Below are 15,664 nucleotides of genomic sequence, written 5' to 3'. Positions count from 1 at the left end.
AGCAATGAAGTTAGAAAAATCTTGCAAGACATGAAACGGGGAAAAGCGGCAGGAGAAGATGGAATAACAGTCGATCTAATCTCAAAGATGGAGGAGACATAACGATTGAAAAATTGGCAGATGTCCATACGAAGAGTCTATCGACTTCAAGGATCCCAGAGGACTGGAAGAATGCCATTATACTAATCCACAAAAAGGGAGACGTTTAAGACTTGAAAAAGTATAGGCCCATTAGCTTACTTCCAGTATTATATGAGATATTCACCAAGATGATTTCCAATAAGTGAAACACTGGACTTCAGTCAACCAAGGGTACAGGCAAACCTCAGGAAGGGATACTCTATACATTGGCTCACATCAATGTCATCAAACCAGTAATCGAGAAATCCGCAGAGTAATATCAGCTTCTCTGTATGACTTTCATATAGGTTACGAAAATGCATTTGATTTACTAAAGATACCAGCAGTTATAGAGGCCTTACGTAATCCAGGAGTATACAGGAGGAATACGCGAATAACTTGGGAAATATCTAGAAAGATTCCACAGCTACCTTGGTTCTTCACAAGAAAGGCGGAAAGTTACCTATCAAGAAAAGGTCAGGCAAGGAGACACAATCTCTCCAATGCTGTTCACTGCGTGCTTGGAAGAAGTATTCGAGCTATTAAACTGAGAACGCTTAGAACTGAGGATAAATGGCGAATATCTCAGCAAGCTTCGGTTTGTAGACGACATTGTCCAGTTCAGCAACACTGGGGACGAGTTACAATAAATGATTGAGGACCTTAACAGAGAAAAGTCTAAGAGTGGGGTTCAAGACAAAGATAATGTTCAATAGCCTGGCACGGGAACAAGAGTTCATGATCGCCAGTCAACCTATAGAGTCTGCGAAGGAATACGCTTACCTAGGTCAATTACTCACAGGGAGCCCTGATCATCAAAGAGAAATTTACAGAAGAATAAAAATGGGTCGGATCGCATACGGCAGACATTGTCAGATCCTGACTGGAAGCTTAAGATTATCACTGAAAAGAAAGATGTACAGTCATTGCATTTTACCGGTGCTAACACATGGGGCAGAAATGTAGAGACTGACAAAGAAGCTCGAGAAAAAGTTAAGGACCGCGCAATGATCGATGGAACGAATAATGTTAGTCGTAGCGTTAAGAGACAGGAAGAGAGCGGTGTGGATCAGAGAGCAAACGGGCATAGCCGATATTCCAATTGACATTAAAAGAAAAAATGGAACTGGGCAGGACGTGTAACAGCGTAGGTTAGATAACCGGTGTACCATTATGGTTACAGAATGGGGGCCAAGAGAAGGGAAGCGCAGTCGAGGACGGCAGAAGGCTGAAATAAGCAAATTCGCAGGCGTTAGTTGGAATCGGTTGGCGCAGGACAGGGGTAATTGGAGATCGCAGGGAGAGGCCTTCGTCTTGCAGTGGACACAAAATATGTTGATGATGATGATACACAACGGAATGATGATGATGATCCTTGACGGAATAGTATCAACAATTGCTGTCCTGGCCTAAAGTTCATAAACTGGAATACGGGCTGGACATTTCCGATCGCAGTCAATATAATGGACAGTCTAAGGACTAGAAACAGTCCATAGAAATTATCTGCATACATGTACACATCACATATCTCTAATAAATTCAGTAAAAAAATTAAGAAATATTTGCCGCGGGTACGTCGAATTTTCTTGCCCAGTAACTTCCTTCATCGAAACGTCGTATTTCGCTCCTTCTCATAGGAACACGCTATTCTGGAGCTCCGAAAAGAGAAACCGTTTCGTAACGTCACCGACTTCATGCCAACTTCGAAGTTCCACTAGCTCATTGCTCCGATCGCTTGCTCATCGAAAGACGCCAGTCGCAGAAACCATCGGCATGACGACAAAATCGGTGTCGGCCTCTGACGTAAGCTTCAGCCTCGTCACGCTTCCGCGAACAAACCTCTCAATAACGCGAAGGGGCGGAGCCTCGCTAGAACCCGCCTTAGCCACACCCGCCGGCGTCCAATGACGACCCGCGTCAGGTGCACGCGGGCTCTTATTAGCGCCGCTCCGCCGCGCACGGCAGTGACGCGGTGACCCGAGCGAAAAATAACCTCCGCATTTAATTTTCTTTTTTTTTTTTCAGTTCGAAGCGCGCGCGCACGCGCACGCACAAGAGCTGCGTGGTACAGTGCGCGAGGTTTTCTATAGTTTGCGTTTTGTGTTTCGCATTCTTCGTTCTGCGCGGCGGTGCGTCTTTGCGTCGGAACCGCGGCGAAGAAAAACGCGTCGGATAGAGTGGCCACGGTTGACGGCTGGCGCGTAGCCGAGCGTCTCGCGATGGCGGCTGAAGAGAGAAATAAAGACAGAGAAGGAAAGAAAGGAAGGAGAGGGCACAAAGTAAGTTGACATGCCAGGCCAACGCGCCCGCGTCGAGCTGTCTCCCGTCAATCTTTCTTTCATGAGCCCTCTTCCGAGTCGCTATGCGCGTTTCCGACAACTGCGGGCCGCTTTTGATGGGCGCGAAAGAGAGAGAAACTCAGCGGCGGAACGACAGAAGGAAGGAAATAAAGAGTACGTAGAAGAAATGAAGGAAGGAAGGAAGGAAGGAAGGAAATAAGGAATGAAAGAAGGATTATACCGGATAGATCCGAAAGTAAGGATGGAAATTAATATTGTTAGTGCAATATTTATTTGGACTCGTTGCATTGTTGAACGCCCCCGAAATTCTTCATTCGCTCCGGCGTGAATTTCTGGCTTTACGTTTCACGTGTTATCGCGTTATCTGGTATGCTTTGCGGTTGATTAAACAAATTTAAATTCTATTTTGCCTTAAGGATGAGGCAGCTAGCACTTAGCGTATAAAGGGGCGCACCAGGGTCACGTGCTATTTCGTATTAGTCGGGACAAATTAGAGTCGTAAGATGTTATTACGTTACTTACTCACCATGCATAATTTGCGAGAAAGTAACGTTAGATTTTTCGTTAGACTATACCAGCTCGCACTTTGACTATCCATTATGCGTCGAGCTGCACCATCGTACGATTTGAGCCGTGCAGAAAAAGCCAGCCTTTCGATGCCGTAGGGAGTATATTCGAGTCCTTAATTTGCAACCTTCATTTTAACTGTCTATTCTTCTTTTATTATCACGCTTCGCGCCCAGGGACTGAAAACGATAACTTACTACTTGTCCAAAGATGAAGGACAAAGAGAATGGAAAGGAAAGTAGATCGTTAGAAAAATATGGCCCCGGTTTCGGTTCGCTCTAGAGGGGGAAGGCGATGCCACAGCGCACGTGATAACTCACTTAGGGAGGGCGCCTGGGCCGTCCAATAGAGGGCGACTATATTAGAAGTAATATAAGTTATAGAGCGGAATTATATGTGAGAAAATCTCTCCGTGACGATCTCTACATAGACAGGGCGCGAAATATAGCGTAGAAACCACGTAAGGCGTATTTTGTAAGCGTTTCGCACTATCCATGCAGAGGCAAATGAAGACGCGTTAACCTTGCCTGATGCCGTGATGGCTGAGCGAGAGCAAGAGCATTTGAGGATGCTTGCTTGCAAAACATAACGCTTATAACGTGCCTTCGACCCGATCTTAACTTCTGCCGTTTAGCTGAAACAACGAACGTTCGTTCCCTAAATTCGAAAATCTTCCATGATGTCGAAAAAAAATATGTTTGAAAGAGCTGTGATAACGAGCTGGTAATGTGACAGTGTACCTGTGTTCTTTTTCTTTCTTGTTTGACCTCTCAAAGCGGCAGATGACACAGATGTTGCTTGCACGTTTTGTGCGATTAAGTAGCGGTGGCACGTATACCCTTGGTGTTTTCTAGATCTTATTAATTGACGGCTCCCACTGCGAGAAAATATTGAAAATACTAAACTTTGAGCCATTGATCACTACACTCGCGTTAGTTGACTGTCGGCTGCCGCGGTGAACCATTCAAGGACTCATTTTTTTTTCTCGCGACGTGCAGAGATGAAGCAGAAAATTAGACAATCCTCGTAGCTGTATACTTATGACTTGAGTTTTTGCAACCTGCTGCATCTCACCGTTGAGGCATAGACGTTACGCAGGTTTGTGCGTCGAGTCCAACCGAACACCGTATGTATTTCCAACGACTCTGCAGATGCCAAGCCGACCAAGCGCCCCCCCCCCCCCCGGAGGGGGGGGGGGCGCATCAAAAGACATGGCTTGCGCGTCGTGCGTGATAGTAACGCCTTTCGATTGCCTTCCGTTATGGAGTCGTGATATGTAAGCCGTGCGCCCTGTCCGCCGCGACCCGGCGTCGCGCGATGCCACCGCAGCCGCTTTGACCGCACCCTGTGTTTGGATCTGACTTGCTGGTACGATCTGTTGGGAACTCGGCGCTGACGCCCGTGGTTGTACCTGGGTCGCAAGCCCCAAGGGTAGCGTTGGCCTGGCGGCCTGGGGTACAACTGGAAGCATCCGAAGGTCCCGGCAAAGCATGAGTCGACTGGTAACAACGAAACAACTTGTTTATTTTAACATCGCAAAGAGTTGGTGGTCAGGTTTGACCGAAGTAGAGAGACGGGAGAGCACTTCACTCAACAGAAGAAATCGGAGCCCTCCCTTCTGGCGTCCGGGGGCAGCTGTTTTTATACTCTCGCAGTTGAGGGCAAGAAGGAACCCCTCAAAAGACGAGCACGTGAATGTACAATGGGCTAATGGTGACGCACACTGTCGTAGCGATGCCGTAGCACCATGTCGAGCACGATCTCGTAGCACCCTGTCGTGGCGCTGCCGGTCGGACACAATGACTGTAATGAGAGGATGGTCCCTGCTTTGGCATCGCCTGTTTCGGGCATAATGACTGGAACGAGATCCCTGCTTTGGCATCGCCTGTTTCGGGCACAATGACTGGAATGAGATCCCTGCTTTGGCATCGCCTGTTTCGGGCACAATGACTGGAATGCGAGGATGATCCCTAGGCGGTCGCATCGCCGCAGTCGCGCCTGGAAACACCTGGCGATGAGTGTTGTGGCGACGACGATCGGGCCAAAATGTCTGCCGCCCCGCCGCAGTCGCGCCGGCAAAACCACGTGTCGCAGGCGAAACGCAACAGACCGCCCCGCCGGGGGAAGGAGATCCCGATGGACAGGGGACTGCATCCGCTGTCCGGAGGGATGTCGCTCGATGATGCTCATAACCGAAGTCGGGCGTCCCTCGACGTTTCTTGAGCGCAGCGCACAGAGAAGGCCTCGTTCTCTTGTTCAGGTTCGCACGGGACACTGCAAAGTGACTTCGGGAGAGTTCACATTTTTGTTCTCGTTCCCGGCAAGCGTTAGAACTACGCTGAAACTCAACCGCTCAGTCAGCAAGCACGGCACAACCCTCACTAAGCCCTGCCAGGCTCTTTCCCCTTTTTATACCACTGCCTAGTTCCTTACAGTAGTCTAGCATCACTCAGAACGCGTCCACAAATTGAAAAATTGCACTAGAAAGCATATCATCACTTTGAAACACTAAACAAAAGCAATATGTTAAAAAAAAATCCTGCCTCAGGAAGAAAACATCAGTAACAAACAATTTTGAGGCTGATTCCTACGTTAGGGGCTTCGACTTAAGCCATCGGCGTTACCGTTGAGACTCCCCTTTTTGTAACGCACCTCAAAGGAATATTGTTGTAAAGCGAGGCTCCAGCGCAGGAGGCGGCCATTTTTGGGAGAGATGGTCTGCAGCCATTGGAGAGGGCAGTGATCCGTCTCAATGATAAACCTCGAGCCGGCTAGATAGCATGACAATTTCTGAACGGCCCACACGAGACATGCACACTCTTTCTCGGTGGCGCTATACGCCTGCTCACGACTGGTCAGCTTACGACTAGCATACAGGACGGGGTGTTCTACTTCTCCATTTTCCCGTTGGCACAGTACAACGCCCATGCCTCGCTCACTAGCATCGCACTGAACAATGAACCCTTTTGTATAGTCTGGCGATCGTAGCACAGGCTGGCTTGTTAGGGCACTCTTTAGGGCGCTAAAAGCTCTTTCCTTGGTCTCGTCCCAGACGACTGTTTGAGGCTCTGTCTTTCTTAGAGCATCCGTCAGGGGAGCCGCGATATCAGAGTACCTAGGGATGTACCTCTGATAGTAGCCGGCGACACCCAAGAACGACCGAATATCGGTCTTTGTGCGCGGTTGCGGAAAGTCTCGCACAGCGGCCACTTTTATTTCAGAGGGGCGGCGACGACCCTGACCAATCACGTGACCGAGGTAGACAACCTCGGCCTGTGCTAACTGGCACTTAGGAGCCTTGACTGTCAAGCCCGCTTCGCGCAGGCGGGTTAGCACTGCCCGCAAGTGTGCCATATGCTCAGACCAGGATGCGGAGAATATCGCTACGTCGTCTAGATACGGTAAAGCGAATTCTTGCTGTCCCCGCAACACTTTATCCATGAGACTTGAAAAACAGTATGGCGCGTTCTTCAAACCAAAACTCAACACTTTAGGACGGAATGTTCCCATTGGTGAAATGAACGCCGCATACCTACTAGCCTCTTCTGTAAGTGGAACCTGCCAATAACCCCTGACAAGATCTAGGGTGGAAATAAACTGAGCGCTACTAACTTTCTCAAGGCGCTCCTCGATGTTAGGGATCGGATAAATTTGATCCTTAGTGATGGAATTAAGCCTGCGGTAGTCGACGCAAGGACGAGGTTCCTTGCCCGGTACCTCAACTAAAATCAAAGGGGAGGTATAATCACTCTCACCTGCCTCAATAACACCGAGCTGTAGCATTTTCTTTACCTCAGCCTCCATAATATCGCTCTGGCGGGGTGACACCCGATACGCCTTGGATCGTACTGGCTCTGGGGAGGTAAGTTCTATATCATGAGTAAGTACCGAAGTCCTACCAGGCCTCTCAGAGAACAGACCTTGAAACTCTTGTAATAGCTGGTGTAATTCGGTTTTCTGCTCAGGCGACAGCGGTGCTTTACTGATAAGGTCACTAATGACTTGACCGGTGTCTTCCCTGTTCGTCACTGAGCCTAGTCCTGGAAGCTCGACCGGAAGCTCTTCAGGAACGTTTACCATCATGCACACCACTGCTTCCCTTTGTCTATAAGGTTTGAGCAGATTACAGTGGTAAACTTGCTGTGCTTTCCGCTTTCCTGGCAGACTTACCACGTAGTTAACGTCCGACAGTTTCTGAACAATTCGTGCTGGGCCCTCCCACTGCACGTCTAGTTTGTTGTTTAGCGATGTGCGCAATATCATGACCTCATCGCCCACCTCAAAACGACGGGCCCTGGCTGTCCGATCATAATAAACCTTGGCCCTCTGCTGGGCCTTTGTCATTGCTTCACCTGACAACTCCTGTGCCCTTCTTAAGCGTTCGAGGAGCTTAAGCACGTACTCCACCACGACTGGGTCGTCGCCCCTACCTTCCCATGATTCTCGAAGCATGCGAAGCGGAGATCGAAGCGAGCGACCGTACACCAGTTCAGCTGGCGAAAACCCCGTAGCCGCATGCGGCGCGGTCCTTAAAGCAAACATCACCCCAGGCAGACACAGCTCCCAGTCAGTTCGATGTTCAAAACACAACGCTCTCAACACGCGCTTCATGACGGAGTGGAGCTTCTCAACGGAATTCGACTGTGGGTGGTACACTGAGCTGTGTAACAGCTTTACCCCACACCTTTCGAGAAAAGTTGTCGTCAAAGCGCTAGTAAACACTGTGCCCTGATCTGATTGGATTTCCGCAGGAAAACCAACTCGCGCAAATATGGACAGTAGTGCATTAACTATCTCAACTGAGCTGAGTTCTTTAAGCGGCACTGCTTCAGGGAACTTTGTCGCTGGGCAGATCACAGTCAAAATGTGTCTGTACCCCGTGGCTGTTACCGGCAGAGGTCCCACAGTATCAATAACGAGCCGTCTAAAAGGCTCCGTAATGATAGGTACCAATTTCAACGGCGCCCTCGATTTGTCCCCTGGTTTGCCCACCCGCTGACAAGTGTCACATGTCCTCACGAAATGGTCTGCGTCCCGAAAACACCCTGGCCAATAGTACTCTTGCAAGAGACGGTCCTTAGTTTTCTTAACTCCTAGGTGTCCGGACCACGAACCCCCATGTGACAAGCGCAACAGATCCTGACGATAGCATTGAGGCACGACCAGCTGATCGAACTCCACTCCTCTTCGGTCTAGATACTTCCGGTACAGGACTCCACCTCTTTCCACAAAACGCGCAGTTTTCCTGGCGATACCTTCTTTGACATTGCAGCGCACGTTTTCCAGGCTGCCATCCTTTTTTTGCTCGGCTATCAAAGCCGTCCGGCTGACTTTTAGCAACCTATCAAGTCCGTCTGACGTAGGCGCGATGAGCAAATCAGTAGATAGCTCTTCTAACTTTCCCGAATCGGGATTTTCCTCTCCAGTATCTGGCGCCTTCAACGCTACAGACTCAATTTTATTCAGTTCGGGCGTGCTCTGAATATCAGCTTGCTGCGCCTCTGACCCTTTTTCGTTGTTTGATAACGTCGGCCCCGCAACTACCGCCTTTGCAGCGAGCTCCCGAACCTTCGATCTGGTTAAGGCCTGAACACTAGCTTCACCAAACAAAAGCCCCTTCTCGCGCAGGAGGTGATCGGACCTGTTTGAAAATAGGTACGGGTACTGGGGTGGCAGCATAGATGACACTGCCGCCTCTGTCTCAAGCGCTCCGAAAGGTCCTTCAATAAGCACCTTTGCTACTGGCAGACACACGCTATGAGCTTCCACGGCTTGCTTGATCCACGCGCACTCGCCCGTGAACATATGGGGTTCTACATAAGACGGGTGAACTACATCCATTGTAGCTGCGGAATCGCGAAGCACTCGGCACTCTTTCCCGTTCACGAGGAGGTCTCGCATGTAAGGCTCGAGAAGCTTCATGTTCTCGTCAGTGCTGCCTATTGAAAAAAACACAACTTTTGGTGTTGTTTCCGGACACTGCGCCGAAAAGTGACCCGGCTTCTGGCACGTATAACAAACGCGCGCTTGCCTCATCTCGAACCGCTTTCTGCGTTCGGCTTCGGCTGCCGCCGTCTCCTTAGGTTCGGTCGCACTGCTTCCACTCGCATCCGCACTACGCGTGTTCCCCTTTGCTCTCATGGGTGTGAACTTCGGCCTCTCAAACTTCGAGCCAAATTCACCCTTTTGACCGTCCTTAGCTCCGCGAGCCCGACGCGTCACAAACTCCTCGGCTAGCTCAGCGGCTTTAGCCACCGTACAAACGTCTGGCCTATCCAAGACCCAGTATCGCACGTTCTCCGGTAACCGACTATAAAACTGTTCTAGCCCGAAGCACTGCAGAACTTTATCGTGGTCACCAAACGCTTTCTCTTCTTTGAGCCACTCCTGCATGTTCGACATAAGCCTATACGCAAACTCTGTATATGACTCACTTCTGCCTTTCTCATTTTCCCGAAACTTCCGACGGAACGCCTCCGCAGACAGCCGGTACTTTTTCAGAAGACTCGATTTCACTGTGTCGAAATCCTCTGCCTCCTCTCTATCCAAGCGAGCGACTACGTCGGCCGCCTCGCCGGGTAACAAAGTGAGCAAGCGCTGTGGCCACGTTTCCCGAGAGAACCCCTGCTTCTCGCACGTTCGCTCAAAGTTAACCAGGAACAAACCAATGTCCTCTCCAAGCTTAAACGGCCGCATCAGGTCAGTCATTTTGAACAATACTCGTTCTCCTGCACCGTGTGCCTGACTTCCATTACGAGCGCGTTCCATCTCTACCTCGAGACGCTTCATTTCCAAAGCGTGTTCGCGCTCTTCTTTTTTCTCTTGTTGCTCTCGCTCTTTCTGTTCTTTACGTTCACGCTCTTCTTTTTCTTTCTGTTCTTTAAGTTCGCGCTCCTGTTTCTCTTTTTGCTCTTTAAGTTCGCGCTCCTGTCTTTTTGACCTCTCCTCAATAGTCTCAAGGCATTCCGACAGCTCGTCATCCTCAGCCTCTAACTCAAGAATAGCCTTTAGCAGTTCAGGTTTTCTTAGTTTGTCTGAGACATCCAGACCCAACTCTCTTGCAAGCTCCAACAATTTCGGTTTGCGCAACGACTTCAAATCCATGGCTGCTCTGAATGCTGCTTTCTCTACTGCTTACTATTGTCTTGCCGCAACTAACCCGGCAGCAACGACAACCACAATTACCAGCTCTGTTTCTGACACTAACAAAAGCCTGGCAAAGCTCAGAAGAAGAAAGTCCCGCACTCACCAAACCTCGCAGCCAAGAGTCCAGCGCAGTCGTTCCGCTGCAGGCAACCAGTCATCACACAGGGCTCGTTGCACTGCTCCCGGATTGTCGTTGAGCTGCTCAGCATACAGTCAACTGCATCTCTTCGCTGCTGGCCTCCGTTGTCGCGATCTCGCCGCTGGCAGACAGTTGTTTGAAGTCGGAGGCGATCTCACCGCTGCCAACCAGATGTTTGGGATCGGACTTGCTGGTACGATCTGTTGGGAACTCGGCGCTGACGCCCGTGGTTGTACCTGGGTCGCAAGCCCCAAGGGTAGCGTTGGCCTGGCGGCCTGGGGTACAACTGGAAGCATCCGAAGGTCCCGGCAAAGCATGAGTCGACTGGTAACAACGAAACAACTTGTTTATTTTAACATCGCAAAGAGTTGGTGGTCAGGTTTGACCGAAGTAGAGAGACGGGAGAGCACTTCACTCAACAGAAGAAATCGGAGCCCTCCCTTCTGGCGTCCGGGGGCAGCTGTTTTTATACTCTCGCAGTTGAGGGCAAGAAGGAACCCCTCAAAAGACGAGCACGTGAATGTACAATGGGCTAATGGTGACGCACACTGTCGTAGCGATGCCGTAGCACCATGTCGAGCACGATCTCGTAGCACCCTGTCGTGGCGCTGCCGGTCGGACACAATGACTGTAATGAGAGGATGGTCCCTGCTTTGGCATCGCCTGTTTCGGGCATAATGACTGGAACGAGATCCCTGCTTTGGCATCGCCTGTTTCGGGCACAATGACTGGAATGAGATCCCTGCTTTGGCATCGCCTGTTTCGGGCACAATGACTGGAATGCGAGGATGATCCCTAGGCGGTCGCATCGCCGCAGTCGCGCCTGGAAACACCTGGCGATGAGTGTTGTGGCGACGACGATCGGGCCAAAATGTCTGCCGCCCCGCCGCAGTCGCGCCGGCAAAACCACGTGTCGCAGGCGAAACGCAACACCTGGTAGTCAAAGGCTCAGAAACGGAGCTGCCAAGATATCTCCCGTCGTTTTGACTGATTGTTTTACATTGCAATATGCGATAACAATCAGTGTTAACAGTGCGACTCGAGGAATAGGGGGAATAATGCACGGTGATTTTCGTTCGTATACATATACGTGTAATTGCCAGGTATATATCCCACTCGAATAAGGAAACGTTGCCAATTTCTGCCATTAACACAGTTACGAACGCTTCTTGCTCGCTTTTTTTCATTTTTACCGCCTGATAGCGCAACTCGGGCTGTCGGTGGGGGAGCGTCCTTGCTCAAACGCGTACACAAATGTTACCAATATGTGGGTTGAGCACTGTGAAACAAGGGCTGCCCGGCAGGTTAGCTTCCCCTCACCAAACATCTTTATGCGGAGAAGCCTGAGAAGCGGAATGCTTTTTGGATGCATGTAGGGACAGCTCTAGAGGTGTCTCGCAAGCTGAGATCTAAGGAAGTAGGAGTAATTATATACGGCCAGATTACGCCCCCTACTCAGCGCGCGGATATTTCCCCAAAAGCATTGTTCAGACTGCAAGCATAAAGAGCCCAAAGAACGCAACAGCCGCAGCGTATTCGTTGAAAGACCCGCTACGTTTACGTTTGATCCGGATAGGACCCTTACGAGGTGGAGAATGAGCACCACAGTTTCGGTTTTCCTTTTCCGATACATCGACTTCTGTTTTTTTTAATGCAGCGAATGGCCGGCGGAAGTGCTGCTGGCTTTTCAGAGCAACTACATTGCGTGCAGTGGAGACACTTTATGTAGGACCAAGTTTTTACATATACAAGGTGTCCAAGCTAATGTTAGCCATGGCTATTTTCCTAGTGGATGGATTTGGCATACAGCTTTCAAGCTGTATTCCCGACACCGCAAATCCGATGCGAACGCCTCCAGAAAGTTCGAAGGCCAAGCAGGAACTGCAAAATACGACAAGCGTGCAGGAAACACAACACGAGCCGTCTTCTGAGACAATGAAAGACGCTAATCTGACAGCAGACAGCGCGGGTGTGAGTGGCCCTACATTGCAACAATGCGAAATACTTGGGACCAAATACGCTGTCATGTCTGATGCGTCAGCGGCCACCACGACGTGGACGCATGCCGAGACAACCGAAGATAACCATGTTTCGGAAGGCGCGATTGCTGAAAGGCCGCCTCCGAAAGCGACCCCGACGCGTCGATGGCCGTTTAGGCCGAAGCCAACGGTACCACCTGACAAGAGGATGGAGACGACACTGAAGTAGGCGCGGTTTCCCGCGCTCTTCGGAAACTCAGGACGTCATGGATGGTGGCCGGTTGCGTAGCCATTGTGCTGGTGACAAGAACTGTGGCACTTCTGGCGGGTGTGCTTTACTTTTACGCAGGAAATTAGGCATTGATGAAGTTAACGCTATCGCATCCGAAGAGGGAAGGCTGCTTATGGTTGATTTTTTTCTTTTTTTGCGTGTTTTGTATTTATGCTCCCAATAAGGAAAATGAGCGTGTTGCGTTCTCTGGAAAGGTTCATGGCTATCTAAAGTGTGACAGGCGTCCTCTTTTATTAGGCGACTTCAGTTGTGTATGCATGGCGAGAGATATATAGACCAACAAAGCTTTGTGTTCGGGGTAAGGGTACCAGATATTTAGATGGGCTAATTGAGGATTGCCATTTAAAGGATCTTGGCGGGTTGTCGCGAGGATCTATAGTCCTATGTTTACACACCTCCAGCGCGGTAGTGGTGCGAGGCTGGGCAGAATATATGCTATAGTTTAGAGGTAGTGGCAGTATGCGGTTCTAATTAAGTTAAATATGTCTCTTTTAGTGACCATAGCCTAGTTATGATCACACTTTGGAGTAAGCAAAGTAAAACGCGATTTAACTGGGATCTTTGCACATTCAACGTAAAGCTCTTAGAAGACAACGCATTTGCAGATGAAATTAGAAAATAAGTCACCAAAATGACCGTCAATAATTCGTCAAGTAGCAGAAGTAAGTGGGAAAATCTTAAGCACACGATCAAGATGATCGCGATAGAAACGGTGCTCAGTTACACAGAAAAGAAGGCTACTGAACTGCAGTGTCAACTTGATTTATTTACTTGCATGGAAGCTGCGAAACATGGGTCGTGTGCAAACGACATACGCGAAGTAAAAAGCCACATAGAAGCACTGGAAACACTAAAGTACAGAGCCGCGGTGATAAGAGCGCGAACAGAAAAACTGTGGACGGGTAAATCGCCAAATAAACGCGCTTTGAGTGACGAAAGGCGATACGCAGCACAAAACGAAACGCGCCAACTCCGGTATCAAAATGAAATAAAGGTAAGAAAATTCGACAGGTTTTTGTTGACCATGAATGAAAGAAAACTGAAAAGTGAGCTCGGTGACGAATTACTACACTTCATGCCAAGGTTAGGTGACAGCACTCGGGAACGCCTTGAAGGGCCTCTCAGCATGGAGGAAGTGAGTAGCGCAATTAATGACTTGACATTGGGTAACGCACCAGGACTTGACGGCTTGGGAGCAGCTTTTTATAAAGCTCTTAAAGATGAACTCGCACCTATTTTGTTTGCCATGATCACAGAGGCGAATGCAAAAAAATATATATATATGCCAGATTCTTTTCGTACTGCTTATATGGTGCTTATTCCTAAAACTGACTACTGAGAGAAATTGATTTCTGTGGAGGCGTATCGCCCGATAACGCTTGCGAACACTGACTACAATATATAGACAAGACTTTAGCTAAGCGAATAGAGAGTGTTATTAGAGAACTGGTAGGATGGGATCAAACGTGCGGGGTGAAAGGTCGTTCAATTACTACGAATGTGTATATCGTACGCAGCATTCTGGACTGCTGTGATGCGTTCGATGACTGAATCGCAATGATGCAATTAGGCCTCGCAAAGGGATTTGACCGCGTTTCACATGATGTACTCTTTTCTGTCCTCGAGCAGACCAGTATAGGTAACGTGATAATAGATGTTTTAAAAACGGTTTGCAGCAATTCCTCGGTACGCATCACAGTGAATAAGAAACCAAGAGAAGCTGTCTCAGTTCTCTCATCCATAAGGCATGGGTGTCCACTTTTGTCTCGGCTTTTTGTAATTTATCTTGAGCCCCTTTTGCTTAAAACTCGTCAAAAATGAATGAATCAATGCTTTTAAGCTTAAGACATCTCACGTGAAAGGTCTGGCCTATATGCAGACGACATTTCGATGTCCTGCAGCAATCTGGAAAGTGTTCAAGAAGTCACAACTACTGCAATAACTTTTTGTCAGCGAACAGGGGGTCAAATCAACTGGGAAATAAGTGTCGGATTTTGGCATGGGCACTGGAACATTACGCCGCCCCATTTCGCTAATCCGCGGTGGACAGCGATTCCTAAGTACGTAGGCGTGCATCTTGAGCATTATAACATGAGCGCAGAATATTGGGACGAAGTTACGCCAAAGGTGAGGGAGGAAGCGACAGGGTGGCCGGCGTGAAACCTATCAATATTTCCTAAGGCTACTTACTGTCTGTAAAATATTTTTAGTTGCTAATGCTTGGTACGTTCTGCAATTTTTCTGTATGTCCCATGTACACGTGCAGAAAATGCAAAGGGTGTTCGCGGTGTACATCTGAGGTTGCAGCTGGGAGAGGGTCAGTCGGATCAATTTGTTTCGGTCGGATCGACAAGGTGGTATTGGACTCGCACACTTGTTTGTTCGTCAACTTGTTTCCCGTTTCATGTTCTTGAGGGATCAGGAGAACCCTTTCCTTAGGGTCAATGATGCGAGTATGACTAAAAAGTGTGTTTCCAGATTTTATTGTGCTTAGTTTGAGCGAATTGAATAAAAGAGTCAAGGGATACACAAATGAGGTGGTTGCCTCATTTCAGTTCTTTCTTCTTTCAGTTCACCTTCTGTTCAGAAGATTCCAGGTTCGAATCCTGGCAGGCTCGTTTTTCTAGTTCATTATTTTTCTTGGGCGAGAATTTAAGTATGATCTGTACTACGGGAGAATCTATCCTCCATTCGGGTCTATGGCGCAACGGATAACGCGTCTGACTACGGATCAGAGTATTCCAGGTTCGAATCCTGGCAGGCTCGCATTTCGGTTTCCCTTTTTTTTCCTGGGCCAGTATGAAAGCATGGGATGTACTCCAGGAGCGTGCATTCCCCCATTCGGGCCTGTGGCGCAACGGATAACGCGTCTGACTACGGATCAGAAGATTCCAGGTTCGAATCCTGGTAGGCTCGTACTTCTGTTTCCCTTTTTTTCCTGGGCCAGTATGAAAGAATGGTATGTACTCCGGGAGCGTGCATTCACCTATTCGGGCCTGTGGCGAAACGGATAACGCGTCTGACTACGGATCAGAAGATTCCAGGTTCGAATCCTGGCAGGCTCGTATTTCGGATTACCTTTTTTTTCCTGGGCTAGTATGAAAGCATGGGATGTACTTCG

General features: G+C 49.0%; 2 non-coding genes across 2 annotated transcripts; both read left to right on the top strand.

Annotated features, from left to right (window-relative positions):
- The first annotated feature begins 15,386 nt into the window (after nt 1–15,386).
- On the top strand, nt 15,387–15,459 carry TRNAR-ACG (transfer RNA arginine (anticodon ACG)). Its single transcript has one exon. It is a non-coding gene; the product is annotated as a tRNA-Arg (tRNA).
- Nucleotides 15,460–15,535: 76 nt separating this feature from the next.
- Nucleotides 15,536–15,608, top strand: TRNAR-ACG (transfer RNA arginine (anticodon ACG)). The gene has a single exon. It is a non-coding gene; the product is annotated as a tRNA-Arg (tRNA).
- Nucleotides 15,609–15,664: the final 56 nt, after the last annotated feature.

Source organism: Dermacentor variabilis, chromosome 7 (assembly GCF_050947875.1).
Source record: "Dermacentor variabilis isolate Ectoservices chromosome 7, ASM5094787v1, whole genome shotgun sequence".
Classification (NCBI taxonomy): Eukaryota; Metazoa; Arthropoda; class Arachnida; order Ixodida; family Ixodidae; genus Dermacentor; species Dermacentor variabilis.
The sequence above is the reverse complement of the archived record's forward strand: the minus strand, read 5'-3'. Positions and strand labels throughout refer to the sequence as shown.